Source organism: Myxocyprinus asiaticus, chromosome 3 (genome assembly GCF_019703515.2).
Source record: "Myxocyprinus asiaticus isolate MX2 ecotype Aquarium Trade chromosome 3, UBuf_Myxa_2, whole genome shotgun sequence".
Lineage (NCBI taxonomy): Eukaryota > Metazoa > Chordata > Actinopteri > Cypriniformes > Catostomidae > Myxocyprinus > Myxocyprinus asiaticus.
The window spans coordinates 35,142,408-35,161,015 of NC_059346.1; the positions used below are offsets into that span (position 1 = coordinate 35,142,408).

Below are 18,608 nucleotides of genomic sequence, written 5' to 3' on the forward strand. Positions count from 1 at the left end.
ATTAGTATTTTTAATATTATATTCAACATTCTCAGATAACTATTTTTTCTTCTGCAGTATAGCTGCTAAAGAAAATGTACGTTGCTTTGGAAAACAAGTATTTTTTATTAAAATTAAAAAACGTATTTTGTTTCGTGTGTAATGAGGCAAAAACTATCCTCTCTCACCTTTCTGTTCACCTCAATCCATCTTTAACTCACAAAAAAACAAACTCTCTGTTAAATAAAGCTGCGTATTGTCAATTTTCTTCATGATAAGAAATGCACAGTGACATATATTATGATTCAGTAAGTCGTGAGCCATAACGTTATAATCTAGCTGCAACAAGTGCGGAAACTATCATTGTGGATTTATTCAGATAGCTGGTTCTTAAAAAATGCAACTATCAGCACCGATTAATCAATAAAACTGATATATTGATCGACCTCTAATTAAAATGTCAATTGTTTTTTTTTTTTTTTTTTTTTTTTTTTTACTTCACACAGTCAAGAGTTTCTAAAGGGGTCTTCTCAGTTAGGGATGTTCTCTGCACTTACATGTTGGTTACACCGCATGACTTTGATTTGGTAGACAAAAGTTTTCTAAATATTATTAATCATTTATAATGCTTATACAATAGCACTTTTGGTGCGCAAAAAGGTCCGAATGATGTCATAGTTTAGTTCGTTTGGATGATGATTTCCAAACTCGGGGGCGCACCCGGGAACCGCACCAGTTCACTTGAAAAGGTGGTCTTGGGTACGGCCCATGTGAACTCTGGTATGGTTCACTGCTATTATAAATGCAATTGTACCAAATCACGGAAGTGAACTGCTTGTGATGACATATAATTTGTGTCTTTGCAGGTCCACAATTGCAATTATTATGGTTCAATGCATTTTGCATACCTGCCTGTGTCCAAATGAATCCCTTTCAGAGAACAGCTCACATTCCTCACAATCCTTGCAACGCATCCACAAGCTTGCGGCAGACAAATGCTAATATTCAGCACATCATTGCACATTCAATGCATCTGCAGATCCATGTTCTGTGCATGTAAAGTTTTGGTGGTAAATCCAGAGACAAACTTTAATATTTTACTTAGCAGAGTGAAGCTGATGTCCTCTTGAGTTGCTACCAGAGATGGGTAGTAACATGCTACATTTACTCCATTACATTTACTTGAGTAACTTTTTGGAGAAAATTTACTTTTAAGAGTAGATTTAATTGTGGGTACTTTTTACTCTTACTAAAGTGAAATTCAAATGAAAAAATTACTTCTTTACAATGGGGGACGTTACTGTAGTTACATTACTGTTTTTAATTCAATAAGTGTTAATAAATGCGTAATTTGAGAGATTTTTTGAATGGGACTTTTACGGACCGGAACTTTACAGCAGCAATTTATCACTCGACTCAATTTCATCACTGCAGCAACAGCAGTAAGCGCTCAAAACAAACACTATCTTTATTTCACACAGTGAAAAAGAAGAGTTACATTGGGCTTGTTTGTTATGGTAACAATATACATTTTCTTATTTCAGTACTGCAATAAATCAGTGAATATAAATTCACGTTACAAACCGTCTACAACGGACATGAGTGATGTCGTGTTGCAACGCCATTGTAGACAGCGTCTTTGATTACAATGGGAGCAAATTTTTTGTCGCATAGTGCCGCGCCACTCACGTCTGATGTAGACAGAATGTTATTTTGCTCTGCTGATCGCGCGCTTGATAATGCAGCATGAGCATACAGCCATATGCATTATTAAGCATGTCTGCAACGCATTTTTTCTTAAGGACAACAGAGAACAAGCTCTGAACTAAAATAAACACTTCTAAACACAGAAATAAGGTGCAACTTCAGTGTACAGTTGAAGTCAGAAGTTTACATACACCTTAGCCAAATACATTTAAACTCAGTTTTTCACAATTCCTGACATTTAATCATAGAAAACATTCCCTGTCTTAGGTCAGTTAGGATCACTACTTTATTTTAAGAATGTGAAATGTCAGAATAATAGTAGAGAGAATGATTTATTTCAGCTTTTATTTCTTTCATCACATTCCCAGTGGGTCAGAAGTTTACATACACTTTGTTAGTATAAGACCTATTTGTGACCAAGCTTTACTTTCCTGGCTGATGTCTTGAGATGTTGCTTCACTATATCCACATAATTTTCCTTCCTCATGAGGCCATCTATTTTGTGAAGTGCACCTGTTCCTCCTGCAGCAAAGCACCCCCACAGCATGATGCTGCCACCCTCATGCTTCACGGTTGGGATGGTGTTCTTCGGCTTGCAAGCTTCACCCTTTTTCCTCCAAACATAACGATGGTCATTATGGCCAAACAGTTAAAATTTTGTTTCATTAGACCAGATGACATTTCTCCAAAAAGTAAGATCTGTGTCTCCATGTGCTTTTTTATGGCAATTTTGGAGCAGTGGCTTCTTCCTTGCTGAGCAGCCTTTCAGGTTATGTTGATATAGGACTTGTTTTACTGTGGATATAGATACTTGTCTACCTGTTTCCTCCAGCATCTTCACAAGATCCTTTGATGTTGTTCTGGGATTGATTTGCACTTTTCGCACCAAACTACGTTCATCTCTAGGAGACAGAATGTGTCTCCTTCCTGAGCAGTATGATGGATGCGTGGTCCCATGGTGTTTATACTTGCGTACTATTGTTTGTTCAGATGAGCATGGTACCTTCAGGCGTTTGGAAATTGCTCCCAAGGATAAACCAGACTTGTGGAGGTCCAAAATTTTTTTCTGAGGTCTTGGCTGATTTCTTTTGATTTTCCGACGATGTCAAGCAAAGAGGCACTGAGTTTGATGGTAGGCCTTAAAATACATCCACAGGTACACCTCCAATTCAGTACACCTACTATCAGAAGCTAATTGGCTAATTGTCTAAAGGCTTGACATCATTTTCTGGAATTTTCCAAGCTACTTAAAGGCACAGTTAACTTGGTGTATGTAAACTTCTGACCCACTGGAATTGTGATATAGTCAATTAAATGTGAAACAATCTGTCTGTAAACAATTGTTGGAAAAATTCCTCACGTCATGCACAAAGTAGATGTCCTAAATGACTTGCCAAAACTATAGTTTGCTAATATAAAATCTGTGGAGTGGTTAAAAAAAGAGTTTTAATGACTTCAACCTAAGTGTATGTAAACTTTAGGGGTGTAACGATTCATCGTTCTGGATCGACGTATCGATCCAATGACCAACGATCCGATGTTATCAATACAACGTGTAAATATCGATATAGATATTTTTTTAAGATGTACCTTTATTTTTATACTCTCATGTCAGACACGTCCATATGCATTTCAGTCAGGCGATGAAGCAACGTTATTACATTCATTTGACTAGGAGTGTTAAATATGCTTTTCATGTCGAACAAGGATGTGCGCGGGGTCTTTGAAGCCAAATTGTGCTCTGCTATCCGTGCAGCGTGTGTACGCATCAATCGGGCTTCCCGCGAAATGCGAGCTCCATTGACAGGATCCATGCGAGTGCATCAACCGGGCACTCCTTAAAATGTGAGCTCTCGTGACAAATGCAGAGCGGCTCACATGCGCGATTAATTCGGGCTTCCATCGATATTGTTGCGCATGCGACCCATTTGAATTTTACATGAGAATTTGTTAAAGTACCATGGTGAAGTTCAACCATGTGAAACATCTTGACAATGCTGACATTCTGAACAGCACTAACGAGGGAAAGAGAAACACCTGCTCAGCTCCAGCATCAACTATAAGACTTTACACATCTACACATCAACACACTTACTAACATTTATCCCAGTTAACTGTAACAGAAATTTTCATTACGACTGTGGAAGTTGTAGCCAAGAAAAAAAAGTATTTTAAATTGGACTAAACTGAAAAATTAGCTGTCATCAAACGAGTGATGATCACTTGTGTGTGACTTAATTTTTTATATTATTTATCTGTATAATTTTTTTCAACATCTGAAGCACCTTATTTTGTTGTGGATGTCCCAATGTGTATACAGAGAGCTGAATAAAAGAATAAAATTATATTTTGGTTGCATTTGAGGGCCAAAAAAAAAAATGTAATTGATTGTGTAAAATAGGCACATAATAATCTGCAAATATCGGATCGCAGGCCAAGAGAATCGATTCTAGATCGTATCGTGATGAAATGTCCAATTTACCCCCCTAGTAAACTTCTAAATTCAACTGTATATACAGTAAGCTACAGAATATACTGAACTAAGAATCCATGCAGGACTTTAAAAGTTGTGAAATAGTGACTTTAGGTGTTAATAATGCATGATCTAACTTGGATTCAAAACTAACAATATACAATTGTGAAGAGGAGGAGGGCAGGCCGGGTCGTGACTACGCACGCCCGGCCCCCAGTTGGGCTAATCAGCCAAGGAGAGGGATAGATGCAGCGGAATGCGGCAGTCACATGCAGCTGCCATGTGTGCGTTTGTGTCCTGTGTGTCTTTTTAAGTTCTTATTAAATATTATTTTGACTGTTCAGCCAGTTCTCGCCTCCTCCTTTCCCAACCTTAACCGTGTTACATTGGTGCCGATACCCGGGAAGGAGGAGGGATGCGCTGTCGTGGAGTCCTCGCCACTGCCATCCATCCAAAGGAGCAGCCGCGGCCATCCGCCGGAGGACGGAGGAGTTGCTGCCGACTGCCTGGACATGGAGGAATGGCCGCCGTCTGCGAGGGAAGGAGGGGCTCGCTGCCGGCCGCCTGGAGCGGTGGAGCCACTGCCAGGGGTGGAGGAGTTCCCTACCGGCTGCCAAAACGCGGAGGGGCATTCTATCCGCCTGGGTCGGAGGACTGGCTCCAGTCTGCCCAGGGAGGAGCAACTGTCATCTGCCAGAGGGTGGAGGAGTGATCGAGGACCAGGCGATGGCGTGTCTGGGAAACCGGCGAGCGAGTTTTTTTTCTCTCTCTCTCACTGTTGCTCCGCCTTGCCCTTTCACTCTCCTCTTTTTTTGTTTTTGTTTTGTTTTGTTTTTCCCACCCCTTGTCCCCCTCCCCAGCCCTAGAGAGGTGGGAAAAGCCTACTGGCAGTCGCAGCCAGAAGGGCAATGCCTTCGTTTTTTCTGTAATAACTGCTAAGAAGGAACACTTCCAAACTTTTCTTCTAATTTTCATACGCAATCTGTCAAGCATCCTTAAAGTGATAGTTCACCCATAAATGAGTATTCTGTCTTCATTCAGACTCACTCTCGTTGTTCCAAACCTTTGTGTCTTTGTCTTCTCTGGAACCAAAAACAAGGTGTTAGGCAGAATATTAGGGACTGACATCCTTAGTCACCATTCACTTTCAAAAATGACAAACAAATGGAAGTGAATGGTGACTGAGGCTAAAATTCTGTCTAACATCTCCTTAATTGTGTTCACTGTGTCCACGTCATACTGGTTTAGAACATGAAGGTGAATAAATGATATCATCATTTTCATTTTTAAATTATCACTGTAACATTGGGTATAAAGGATGACACAGGCACATGATTCATGCACTCAAAGTGATTAAATTAATAATCAGATCTTTGCAATGTAATTTGCAATGTAACTAGTTACTCGCTACTTGAGTAATCTTTTAATTGGTTTAATTGGTTATTTGGTTTACTTTCTTACTCTTACTCAAGTAACTATTAACATTAGTACTTTTACTTCTACTTGAGTAATTTGTTTTTAAAAGACTTAGTACTTTTACTTGAGTACAGGTTTTGGCTACTCTACCCACCTCTGGTGAACAGAATGTGTCACTGACCAATCAGTTAGCGCTTTTCGTGAATATTAACGAGCATTCCCTGTCATCTTCATCTTATTTTATGAAGCGCATTTTGCTCTCTCAAAAAAATGGAATGAAACCGCGCTATCCACACCAATTATCAGCACGGCTCAATGAATTTGAATGCGGTACAAAATTCTCTGTTGCAAACCTCCAAATGTTTCTGTGATTAAACTAGATTAAAGTCATATTAAACAACCCTGACATTCTAAAGAGCACTGACAAAGAAAACAGGAAAAAACACTGTCATGCAGACAAACATAGAAGGCTTTTCAATCCACACATCACTAACCTTTTAAAAAGTTACCATTGATTTACTGCAGTAACATTAACTATATTAACTGTGGTATTTATACTACTGTCTGTTTCCATTACAAAAATGCCATCATTTATATATATATATATATATATATATATATATATATATATATATATATATATATATATATATATATATATATATATATATAGAAACCACAGTTACTAACCATGGTAATAAAAAAAATCATGATTTTATTACAAATACTACTGTTTTACTGCCACATGTTGCTCTGGTTCTGGTAACTGCAATGGCTTCTGACACGTGATCTAAAGCTTATATATTATTGATCAGGGCATTTCTTCATCGGGTAAAGAAACAAAACAACACACTCTCCATAAAAAAAAGGTTCGCTTTGTCGCAGCGCAATTCTGCGCGAATGTTCGCTCCAGGTGAGAATGGCTCATTAGGAATCAATTGTTTTGATTAAAAATGTTGATCTGGCGAGAAATCGCACCAAACATTAGCGTTTGGTGCGCAAAGGCCTTTAGGCTTGAGTTTTTGAATGGTGATTATCACTGTGGTGAAAACTGACGCTTGTGCTTAGGTTGAGGATGGACTTTCATGTTTAAGTGATATTTGATTCAAGAGATGCTCAGCTCTATAAACAGTTGCTATCAAATTGACAGTACAAAAGTTTGACTGTCATTACACTTGCTCACCTTGCATTTACTAATTTGCTGGACCAACATAAGAAAATTAATTAAATTAAACATTATTAAATTGAGTTTGACTAACCTAATAAAGTTGAGTTAAAACTACTATATAAATTGATTTGACCTAATTTAACTAAATTATGTTTGCTTAATGAAAATGACAATCTGAATGAGTGAAATTAAATTGCTTTTAAAAACTCTCTCAAATTCAATTAAGGGTAATGACTTAATTTTTTGATGGGGCTCAGCACCCCATTCACATCCAAATGTGCACAAACGATGTACAAATGAATGAGTCATTTGGGCATTAATGGGGTACTGACATAAGGCATATGCTTAAAATTTTTATATTTGATTTCTCAAAAATGGCACGAGCACAATTTTATTTTGTGTGCACAAACAAACTAATTGAAATAGTTCTATAAATATCCTGATCACATGGGGTGCAAACTTCAGGGAGGTGCAATGTTTGCTCAAGATTCGGTGAAATTCGGTGGTATTCAAGATTTGGTGGTTATTCCGTACACCATCATAATATCTGTTTAATCGCATGATTAGTAATTATAAGTAGGGATGCTCTGATCAGGATTTTTACAGCCGATACCGATCACCGATCTTCTTGTCACCCGTTTCACCTTTTATCAGGATCTCTGTCATAACTGGCTATATGTAAGCTTTCTGCACACTGTCACTATTAATTGAATTTTCCTCTTCCCAGTAATAGCCAATAATCACTTTGCCTAGTTTTTGCAGAAAAATAAGTTAAAGTTTAAAAGGCTTATTAAAAAAGCATTTTAAATAAGACTTTAAAACAAGTTTAGTTATTCTCTAAGATAGATTAAAAAAATAAATGAAGCTTAGTGTCAAACTGAAAACAAACTGATAACCCATAGGTGCAATTAAACTTAATGTGACATTTTTGGTTATTGATTCATTGTCATTGTTTCACTTAATTATTATTTTTCATTATTTTATTTCTATTTTATTTTTGCATTATATTTAATACATTATGTGGTATATTAATATAGTATAAATAATTATTATATTTATAAATTCCTTCCCTGCCTTTTCATTTAGTTGGATGATTGTATTAATAGTTGGTTTTTCACTTGTTGCTGCTTGAACTTTAATAAGAGGAACACACGCTATCTCATGAGGGCAAAGGATGAAAGGAAAGCGGAGAAAGAGCTCAGGTTTCTGGAATCTACAGGTGCTACTATTGTTAATACTGTTTAATCTGGAGATATTTAATAAAGATGTTTGAATTACACCACATCTTGTAACTCGCATTCTTACTGAGATGTCTATGCCCGGTGGAGACTGAGAAGTGGCCGCCATGAATGATAAGGACAGTTTTGCAGCTCGTGCTGTTGTCCCTTTGCCTTGTCGCATGTAAAACGCCATATATACAGTCCACAAACTTCTTAAATTTGCCATACCTCTCCCACTTCATCGTTCTCAACTGCAAGTTTGCTGTCTTACAACACAATGCCAGTATTCCCCACACTCTGTGATGCCATGACAGTGCTGCTGAAGTCTTGAAGGAGCCATGCGTCTTTTGCGACATGAGCAATTGGCTTATGCGATCAGCCAAATTACCGATCACTGATCGAGTCATAGGACGTGAATATTGGCCGATACCGATTGGTGGCCGATCGATCCGTGCATCCCTAATTATAAGTAATTACTGCAAAACATGCCAGCATTACGGCAGTGTTTGGAATAGGATGCGCAACTATAATAATGCGTAGCCAAACAGGATTAACTAGCAGCCGTTAAGCCTGGCTTGTAACACTTCGCCATGGACATTCAGAAACATTACTTTTGTTTAACTCAATTCTGGTACTTGTGTTTTATTTCTACTGACTTTGCCAAAGAAGTTATCTAAGTAAAAGACTTAGATAAATTTATGGGTATCCTGCTTCTTCATTGTGCACACAACCTGCGTTGGACTGCTATACGGTGATGTCATTGTGAGGGTGCATGTATTTGTGCGTGTATGTGGTGGGGTCCCTTTTGTTTCAAACCAGCCCCATTCAACTGTGAGCAGTGCAGAAAGCACGCGGGTGGCTCGGCCTATAGCAAGCGTTATGTTGCGTCAAGAATATTAATGAACCATGTGACATTTCTGCGCTACTGTAGGCAAAGTATCTGTCAGCTCACATCAATTATAAAAATGAACTACTTGACAACAGAAATGTTTGAATTTACAGAATGAGCAACTGTAATTTTGTGCATGAATATATATCAGAACAGCCTGTAATGTGAAATTTTCTTTATCAATAACATACTAACACTGAAATCAATGGTCCACCATTACAAATAATTTCTTTTCCACCCCAGTTTGGAAAACGCTAATATCGACTATTTGTGTTTAACATGAACATGTCTGTTGTTGACACTGTGGTCCTAACAAGTGCAATTATTTAAGCATAATTAGCTTAAAATCTGAATTATTTGTCATTCCTTAAAGAATAATCCTGCCTTGGGACATACATAGAGGCAGATTTGATGTAAATCAATGGGGAGCAAGGTTGCTGTAACATGAAATCATCAGTAAAATGTGATTAAGCCTTTTACGCTTTAAGTCTTTCATTGCGTTTCTTAGAGAGCTGCCAGCTCCAATGACTGTCTGAGAAACCAAAGTAAGCTCCAAAGGAACTGTTTTGGGGGGGGTGGGGGTGGTCACAGCCTCAGCCTCCTCAAAGTCTTTCAAAGTCTCTTGGGAATACTGAGTGATGCAAACACAAAAACTTCACATCTCTGTCACTGTTACGTGTAATAGACATAAGGCTCATCTAGCTTTCCTAAAATATTCTGTCAACAATTTTAAACAACTGTTTATTGCGTTGCTTTTTTTACTTTCAATCTGAAATCACAATTTTAAATGTAAAACCGACAAATTAGCCTAGTTTCTAACACCATTAATTAACTAATATCTTTCCATTTGAGTAGCCAAATAATAAGGTAGCTTAGGCTAACTCATTTACAAAAAAAATAAAAAATTTTTCTTGGCAGATGGTTTCAAACCAAAGCGACTTACAAGAACGTGTATACACCTTGGTGTTTATGTTAATTGTCATTGTGATGAGGAGGAGGGTGTGGCTGCGCCGTGAGGGCGTGGCTGAGGCCGATAAAAACGAGCCAGAGACGCCAGTTCGAGAGAGAGACACACGTGGCCCCTGTGTGTGTCTGTGTGTTTATGTTTAAGTTCATTTATGTCATTAAAGTTATGTTGACTGTTCTACCGGTTCCCACCTCCTCCTTGCCCATCCTGAATCCTGTTACAGTCATTGACATAATAACCTACAAACATTGAAAGCAGAGCTGTTGAAAATAGGCATTTAATTTTGCGATAATTTTAAATGTTTAACGGGGTCATTTTTTACTCGATTTACACATTTACCAACTTTCACATTAGACTCCGACATTTTTTTAAACGCCCTGCGAGTTCTAGACACTGGTTGGAATAGGGTGGATCCTTTGCGATGTGTGCGGGGTCATTATTACACTGATGTACACACCTCAAACAAACACACAACAGTGATTCTGTATCAATGATCACGTGATGAAGAAAGGAACTCTTAATGATTTTTGGCACAAAACAAATCCAGAAGGGACTTGTGACAAAAATTAAGTTCTTTGTTGCCTTTGTAAAGCAGAATTTAATTACCACGAAAGCATGTCAAGTCTTAACTATCACCTAAAATCCAAACACACGATCCATGAGACTGATGAGGGACTTCTGCGCAGCTTGTTGAAGTTCTCCCGTGGAAGCAAGGTCTGTCGTTGCTTTGCTCAAAGTTTAAACAATTTTAACTTTAAGCTGGTTGCCACTGACCTTTCGAAGCTTAACTAATGAATACCTGACAAATCGGATGAAGTATCATTACGTGGGCAATGTCAGGCTACAAACAGAACAAGACGTTGGCCGTGTTCGGAATGGCATACCACCATCCTACTCTTACAATTTCTTCCATTCATAGATATGACAGAAGCAGTAAGAGAATGGGTCGTATGCTTTTCCGAACTCAGCCATTCTTTGCAGCGCTTTTTATGTGAAGTTCAAACTTATTGTGGAGGTCAGATGAAGGTTTAAGAGATTTAATGTGCCACTAATGGGGACTAGTTCTTTCAATTAGTCAACCTCCCACCGATTAAAGGAATGTTCCAGTTTCAATACAAGTTAAGCTCAATCGACAGCATTTGCGGCATAATGTTGATGACCACAAAAATTAATTTTGACTCGTCCCTCCTTTTCTTTAAAAAAAAAAGCAAATATCGAGGTTTCAGTGAGGCACTTACAATGAAAGTGAATGTGGCCAATTTTTGGAGGGTTTAAAACCAGAAATGTGAAGCTTATAATTTTATAAAAGCACTTACATTAATTCTTCTGTTAAAACTCATGTATTATTTGAGCTATAAAGTTGTTTAAATCATAATTTTTATAGTTGTTTTAGGATTTTAGGTTTTGCTGTCATTGCATCGTCATGGCAACTAAGTTGTAAAATTGGCTATAACTTTACACAGAGAAGGTTAGTAAGTAATTTTATGACACTAAAATCATGTTAACACACATATTGTTTATGTCTTCTGGCTATACTTTTGAAACAGTGAGTATTTTAACACTAAAAATTGGCCCCATTCACTTCCATTTTAACTGCCTCACTGGAATCCACATTTTTGCCTTAAAAAAAAAAAAAAAAAAAAGAGCAGGGATGAGTGGAAATAAATCTGTGTGTTAATCGATATTATGCTACAAATGCTGTCGATCAAGCTTAACTTGTATTGAACCGGAACATTCCTTTAAAGCCCTGTACACAAATGCAGCACCATTATTGCTTGATGCTGCTAGTCTCTGTAAAATGAAGTCACTAGTGTGCATTCCTACTGCTGTCGCTCTAACGTTATTGGTGGACTGCACGCCTGGTCATATCTCTTGAAAACCTTATCACAGATGGCATTTTGCTAGTAAACTAAGATTTCATTCTAATTTGACAAGGCATCAGTTTTCTTGTCCCTAAAAATGCACATTCTGCAGGGGAGAGTGTTTTTATATAACCTGCAGCAGTGCTCAATACATCATAACAATAATAAGATGAACAATTTATCAACGTACAAATCAAAGTCACTCAGACTGCCAACAATTTCTTTTCCACGCATCATTTTTTATTATATCCATGTATGTGGTTACAGATGAATCATATAGAACAGTGAAATCACTCACAGAAACTTCTCCTCTGTCTTGCCTGCACTCGACTCGATCTCAAAGGAGACGGATGACGTGAGCTCCACTGACACCCCCTTCACTCCCGCAAGTCACTGCTCATTTTCATAAAGTTAAACTTTTCTCAGATTTGTTGTGTTGCTCGCCATGCCAACATCTAGTCGCCAGAGGTCGCTGTCGCTCATGTCGCTGGAAGTTGGCAGCTCTCATTGACAATGAATGAGATGAGATCGCATTGTCGCTGGAAGTAATATGTTTAATGTTACCTGAATTGGTGCTATTTTAGCGCATTTCTCTTTAAAATGTTAATAAAACATAAGTGTTACATATTGTTTTGCTTTCTTTCCGAAGAAGGAAATAAATTCATTTTGATAGTAAAAGAAGCGTATATAGAGTTAAATTTCAGCACTTTTAAAATCTGTGATTAATCATGATTAAAGGAATATTCTGGATTCAATACAAGTTAAGCTCAATCGAGAACATTTGCGGCATTAATGTTGATAACCACAAAAAATAATTTTTCTCATCCCTCCTTTTAAATTTTTTTTTTTTTTAAATAAAGTTAAGAGTGAGGCACTTACAATGGATGTGAATGGGGCCAGTTTTTTTAGGGTTTAAAGACAAAAATGTGAGGCTTATAATTTTATAAAAGCACTTACATTAATTCTTCTGTTAAAATGTGTGTATTATTTGAGCTGTAAATTTGTTTAAATCATCTTTTTTTACAGTCGTTTTAGGGTTTTAGGATTTGTTGCATTACTTCATAATGGAAATGAAGTTGTAAAATTGGCTTTAACTTTACACAGAAAAGGTTAGTAAGTGATTTTATCACACTAAAATCATGTTAACGTATTTTGTTTACATCTTGTGGCTATACTTTTGAAACAGTGAGTATTTTAACATTTACAGATTAACCCCAGTCACTTCCTTTGTAAGTACCACACTGTATCCCAGAGGGACATGTCAAAATAACTTTTTGTGGTAATCAATATTATGACACAAATGCTGTCGTTTGACCTTAACTTGTATTGAACCTGGAATATTCCTTTAACTATGAAAATTGTGATTACATATTTTAATCAATCGACAGATAGAGCTGCTAGGATCACCATGAAAACCCCCCCAATGCGGTGGTGGACTGCCACAGGGGGTGATGTGTACCTAAAGGCATCAACTTATAAGACCTTGCAAACACCTGAAATTAATTCATGCATATTTATTTTATTGAGTATTGTGAAGTATTAGATCCTTTTGTTACTGTGTTGTCGATTCTTCATGCTACAAACGTATTAATTTTTAGTAATTTAGAGGACTTCGCGCAAATATCACATTGCTATGGCACTGGCCTTTTCACAACGAGCGTTACGAATTGCACGAAACTTTTTCAAGTTCAGCATTACATTTTGCTTTATTATCTGTGCAGATACTCGCAATTTAGTACAAGTTCATTTGTGCATATGCTTCATTTTCTGTGCCGATGTAAGTGGTAGTATTATATTTATGTTGTTGATACAGCTGATTAATGTCATATGGATAACAGATGCACTTGAAAAAAGGTGATTACCCAACATACTCTCAAGGTGAAATCGTAAGGATTCGTACCACTTTTCTAAATTTGGCTAATTCGTATGACATCGTACGACTGCACTCGTTTGAATTCCTACGACTTTCACTACAGTCAATGACGCTGCTGGACATCGTTTCCATCAAATACGCGACAATTACTTGCTTCTGTCACACACAACATCTTCCTATCATGTTTACACACACTACTGATTGGTTAAGTTTAGATAAGGGGTTTGGGTAAGGGCATAATATTAATAATTATGTCCTTAATGCCTCGTGCGCGAAACTTGCGCTTACTTCCGCATTAGACATCCGGGAATTTGCACGTGATGAAGTCATACGAATTTATGCGAACAAAATCGTGCAACATCACACGAAATAGCCAACTTGTAATTTATGTACAACTTTTCATGAGATCGGGTTGGATTACCACACTAAGCACTTCAGTTTACCACTGTTCAGCTTTTTCAGCTCCCGCAGCTCAGACGGAGCAATCCTTAAAATGATATGACTGGATCTTTTGTTTTATTCAAAAAATATTTCTTCTTCTAAAATACTGTTAATGCAATGAAAATATTTTGCAGTGGTATTTATTGCTCATCATATTTTTGTCAACAATATGTTTTAATTCTAATTGTTTAATTATCCTCATGATGCGTAATTTTCCATCTCATCTTTGTTAACGGAATCAAAAACATTACAACTCAATTCATTTTTGTCAATAATTTGGATTACAAGACAGCACAAGTAATTTGAAAAGCCTTTATTTCACATGAGTGTTGTTTCTTTTCCTTGTTTGTGTTGCTTATGTTGGACTTCCTCCATTGCACTTTCAATTAGAAAATTCTCCGTAAAATTCGTCCAGAAATACATTATGTTAGACCAGAGAGGATTACGAACAAATGAGTGTTTTACATGAGAAGCATATTTAGCGTACCTTTTATAAAGCATCAAACTTGAGATGAATATCATTAATTTTGCTTCAGTGGTACGGAATTTCACTTGGACTGCCATTTTCAATCCAGGAAAAAACCTGTACTGCTTAGCAATCCTCTGAAAACATTTTATTTAGGTCATTTTTATACCTTTAAAAAAACATTGCTTGTTGCAACAACTCAAAAAAGTTGCCTTTCTGTCTCCCCTGTAACAAACTCTTCAAACTACATTTAATTGAAATTTTCTGAACACATTTAGCTAATGTTAAGTAAAATTACACCTATGGGGAGGAAGATACGTGAACTGACATTGTAATGACTGTGAACAGTTCCAGAAGCCAAGATGAAGAGAAAAGGTCCAAAATGATGGTCCAAATATTCAACATTTGTTGAATAACATACTTCAAACTTCTCTTAAAGTAAAGAGACCTTTCGCTGTAAGTTATTGTGCTGAGTTTAATTAAACCTTTGGTTTTAAACATGTCCTGACCTGCAATGAGCAGCCAGAATCCAGGTGATTGAAGTCTTTTAAAATCACATTTCTCAGAAAAGGATGACTACCTGGATAAATCAGTGAAGAAACCATTTATGCCTACAGTGTCTGATGCAAGATGCTTATTATTTCTAAAAAAGAGCTAGTCAACCTAACCTTTTTTTTTTTTTTTGCATATGAAGCTCACAGCAACCTCTTGTTGCTCCACATCATCAAAAGCATCTTTGTGTCACAGTAACGCCATCTGTCATTCGCTAACTCATCTGCTTTACCATCAATATCCTTAAATTACATCAAAACAACTATCACAGAGCATACGATTCACACATGGCATCCAAAAATATGTTGTCTGTCTTAAAACAACTTTCAGCACAACACTGCCAGTAGAGGCCATTTCAAGAACACCATTGCACAAAATAAATCCATGACACAGAGCTACAAACTGTAAACAAACGTGTTGTCACCATGGAGACAAGCTGATCAAACATGTTTTTTCCATACCTACTGTTCTCCCGGTGCTCTGCAAGCATCCCTTGTTGTTATCAACGTAACTTCGACCTAAAGATTGCAGGGAAAATAAATGTTCTTAATCTGCGCCGTGTTCACTATGAAAGGAGAGAAGACAGACCATTTATAGGATGATGTGGGAGTATGCGCCGATTCACGCTCCTCACTGGCACTGCCAGGAGACCTGTGCACCACAGGGATTGGCACAGCTGATCCTCCCTGTCACCAGCTCTACCACGTGGCTACACCATTGGGGTGGGGGTGACCAGTGTCATACCAGGAGATACCATATTGACAGTACAGGGGGGCATTTAGAGAGCAAGGCAAAATGATAATAATAAAATGAAAATTTAATAAAAATATATAAACTGATCAACAGATCAGGGTGGTTATTCTCTATTCTACAAAAGAGAGTGCTCTAGATATCATGAAAACGGGAAGTTATCTAACTTAGAGGATATACACACTCTGTACTAACTGAGGTCTGAAACAATGGCAAAAAAAAAGGCTGAACCACTCATGCCAGACTGTCCGAAAGACTACAACCCAGTACAAACATAAGAAATAATCAAGAACAATGGGAGTAGACATCTCACTAAATTTTCAAATACTCTCCATAAAGCCTATGAATACCATGCAAATGCCCTTTCCAAACAGATATAACCAAAAAACATGATTACAGCAGAGGACTGAATAAGACAAGGGGAAAAAAAAGAGGATATCAAATCAAACAAATCCCAACAAAAGAACATAGATAAGCACTTTAACCAGATGACATGCTTTATTTACACTGAATCCAGGAAGAAAATACTTCCCCTGGAGTTATCTGCAAATATAGGCAAACGCGAGTCACGTTTCCAACAACATCATTTACTCAACATTAAAGGGTTAGTTCACACAATAATGAAAATTCTCTCATCATTTACTCACCCTTATGCCATCCCAGATGTGTCAGACATTATTTCTTCTGCTGAACACAAATGTAGATTTTTAGAAGAATATCTTAGCTTTGTAGGTCCATAAAATGCAAGTGAATGGTGACCAGAACTCAAAAAAATTAGATAGAGTCAGCATAAAAGTAATCCATCAGACTCCAGTGGTTTAATCAATGTCTTCTAAAGTGATCCAGTTGGTTTTGTTCGAGAAAAGACCAGAATGTAACTGCGTTTTCACTGTACATCTTGACAGAAGTCTCCCTGGTGATCATCTAGGCACAATCATGATTTCAAGCTCGATTACACTTCCTATAGCACAATCTAGCGCTCCGCTCATGCGTCAAGCACTAGAAGTGTAATCGAGCTTGAAATCATGATCGTGCCTAGAGACTGCAATGACAAGATGTTCAGCGAAAAACGTAGATCAATTCTAGTCTGTTCTCACCCAAAACTAACTGGATCGCTTCAGAAGACATTGATTAAACCACTGGAGTCTTATGGATTACTTTTATGCTGACTTTATGTGCTTTTTTGAACTATTGGGAGTTCTGGTCACCATTCAGTTGCATTGTATGGACCTACAGAGCTGAGATATTCTTCTAAAAAAACTTCATTTGGGATCTGTAGAAGTAAGAAAGTCATACACATCTGGGATGGCATGAGGGTGAGTAAATCAGAGAATTTTCATTTCTGGGTGAACTAACCCTTTAACAGCCTTTAAGTCTGTATTATATAAAATATAAAATGTGAAATGTGTGAGTGTGACTTAATTATAGCATACAACCTGTGTGAACTAACCCTCAGTCACAATTTCCCAAATAAGCATACACACTTTATTCTCAGCCACATGTCATTGTTGTTTTTTTACACTAGACACATAAGCCTACTTGCCTACTTAAAAGCCTAGCTTAAATATTACATGTAATTTCCCATTCTCTACCGAAAAAAAAAAAAACACCATGACGCTGAAGTTGCATCAAAATGGAATTGTCTAGAATAGAGAACACATGAGGGAACAGATCATAACTGCAACACACACAGAAAATCACAGTTCTGCAAACGAGCTACAACAAACGGGTCAACCATTTTAACAGTTAACAAACCTTTCAAATGTGTGTCAAACAAAGGTAAAAGGATAAATAGGTTTATAGCCTTTAAAAGGGGGTAATTTAGGTCATGCCAGTCAGATATGGACCCAGGCCAATGTTATGATGACTCTGGAATCACAGCACAAGGGCTCAATGACTTGCACAATACAACTGGTGGATTGTTTATATATAATAAAACCACATTCTTTCTTGGTCTCTAATCGTATTTTAAAAAAGAAGCCCTAAATATCCTTATAAAAGCACACAACTCAAATTACATGGAGTAAATATGAGCAGTCTGAAGGTGATGAGGCCACACACACACACACACACACACACACACACACACACACACACAGCTGTCCGTGAGTCCTCGACCTCTCACCTAGCACAGCTGCCCACCACATCACCATCACACTGTGTCCTAATCAATCACCACTGTCTCCATATCATTATATATGACATTACTGGGATTCGATTCAGCCTTAAATGAGTGTTCATTTGTAGTGTTATTCACGAAATGTCTACATAGGCTCTATATAGGCATGATGGGTGCTGCTATACAAATGACCATGACCGAAAAAGTATAAGAAGAAAAAAACGAGGAATACAAATATAATATTCCCTGTGCATGCATTTATAAATTGACAGGAAATACAAATAGTCGAGGATTAAGAAATATTCAGTGACAGTATGAGCTTACAATACCATTACAGCTGACCAACCGTCGCTTAGATAAGCCATAATACTCACAAATATTAGCTAACTCTAAGGCTATAGCAATAAACGTTGACATTTATGAATCTTCTCCCATGTTTCTAATTATTCGTCTGCAGCTAACAGGCTAGCAGAGTCCTCATATCCTCGTCACAGCTAGCCCGGCCTCACACAACAACCAATAAATGTTTGTCTGACTGAGCATTTCATTTTCACAAAGCTTGACTGCACGGAATATCGCTTATCTAAACAGAATAACATATTTTACATTTCAAGAGAAATGTAAAAACGAGTAAAGGGAGCTAGATTTTGTAGGAAGGAAGCTAGCGCCAGTGGGCAGTGTGTGTGTGTGTGTGTGTCTGTGTGGATGTGTGTATTTTGCATGTCT

General features: G+C 37.4%; 1 protein-coding gene across 3 annotated transcripts in view; it reads right to left on the bottom strand.

Annotated features, from left to right (window-relative positions):
- LOC127429329 (WD repeat and FYVE domain-containing protein 3-like) overlaps nucleotides 1-18,608 on the bottom strand; it is a 134,238-nt gene that overhangs the window by 115,401 nt on the left and 229 nt on the right. The gene's annotated exons all lie outside the window — the stretch shown is intronic.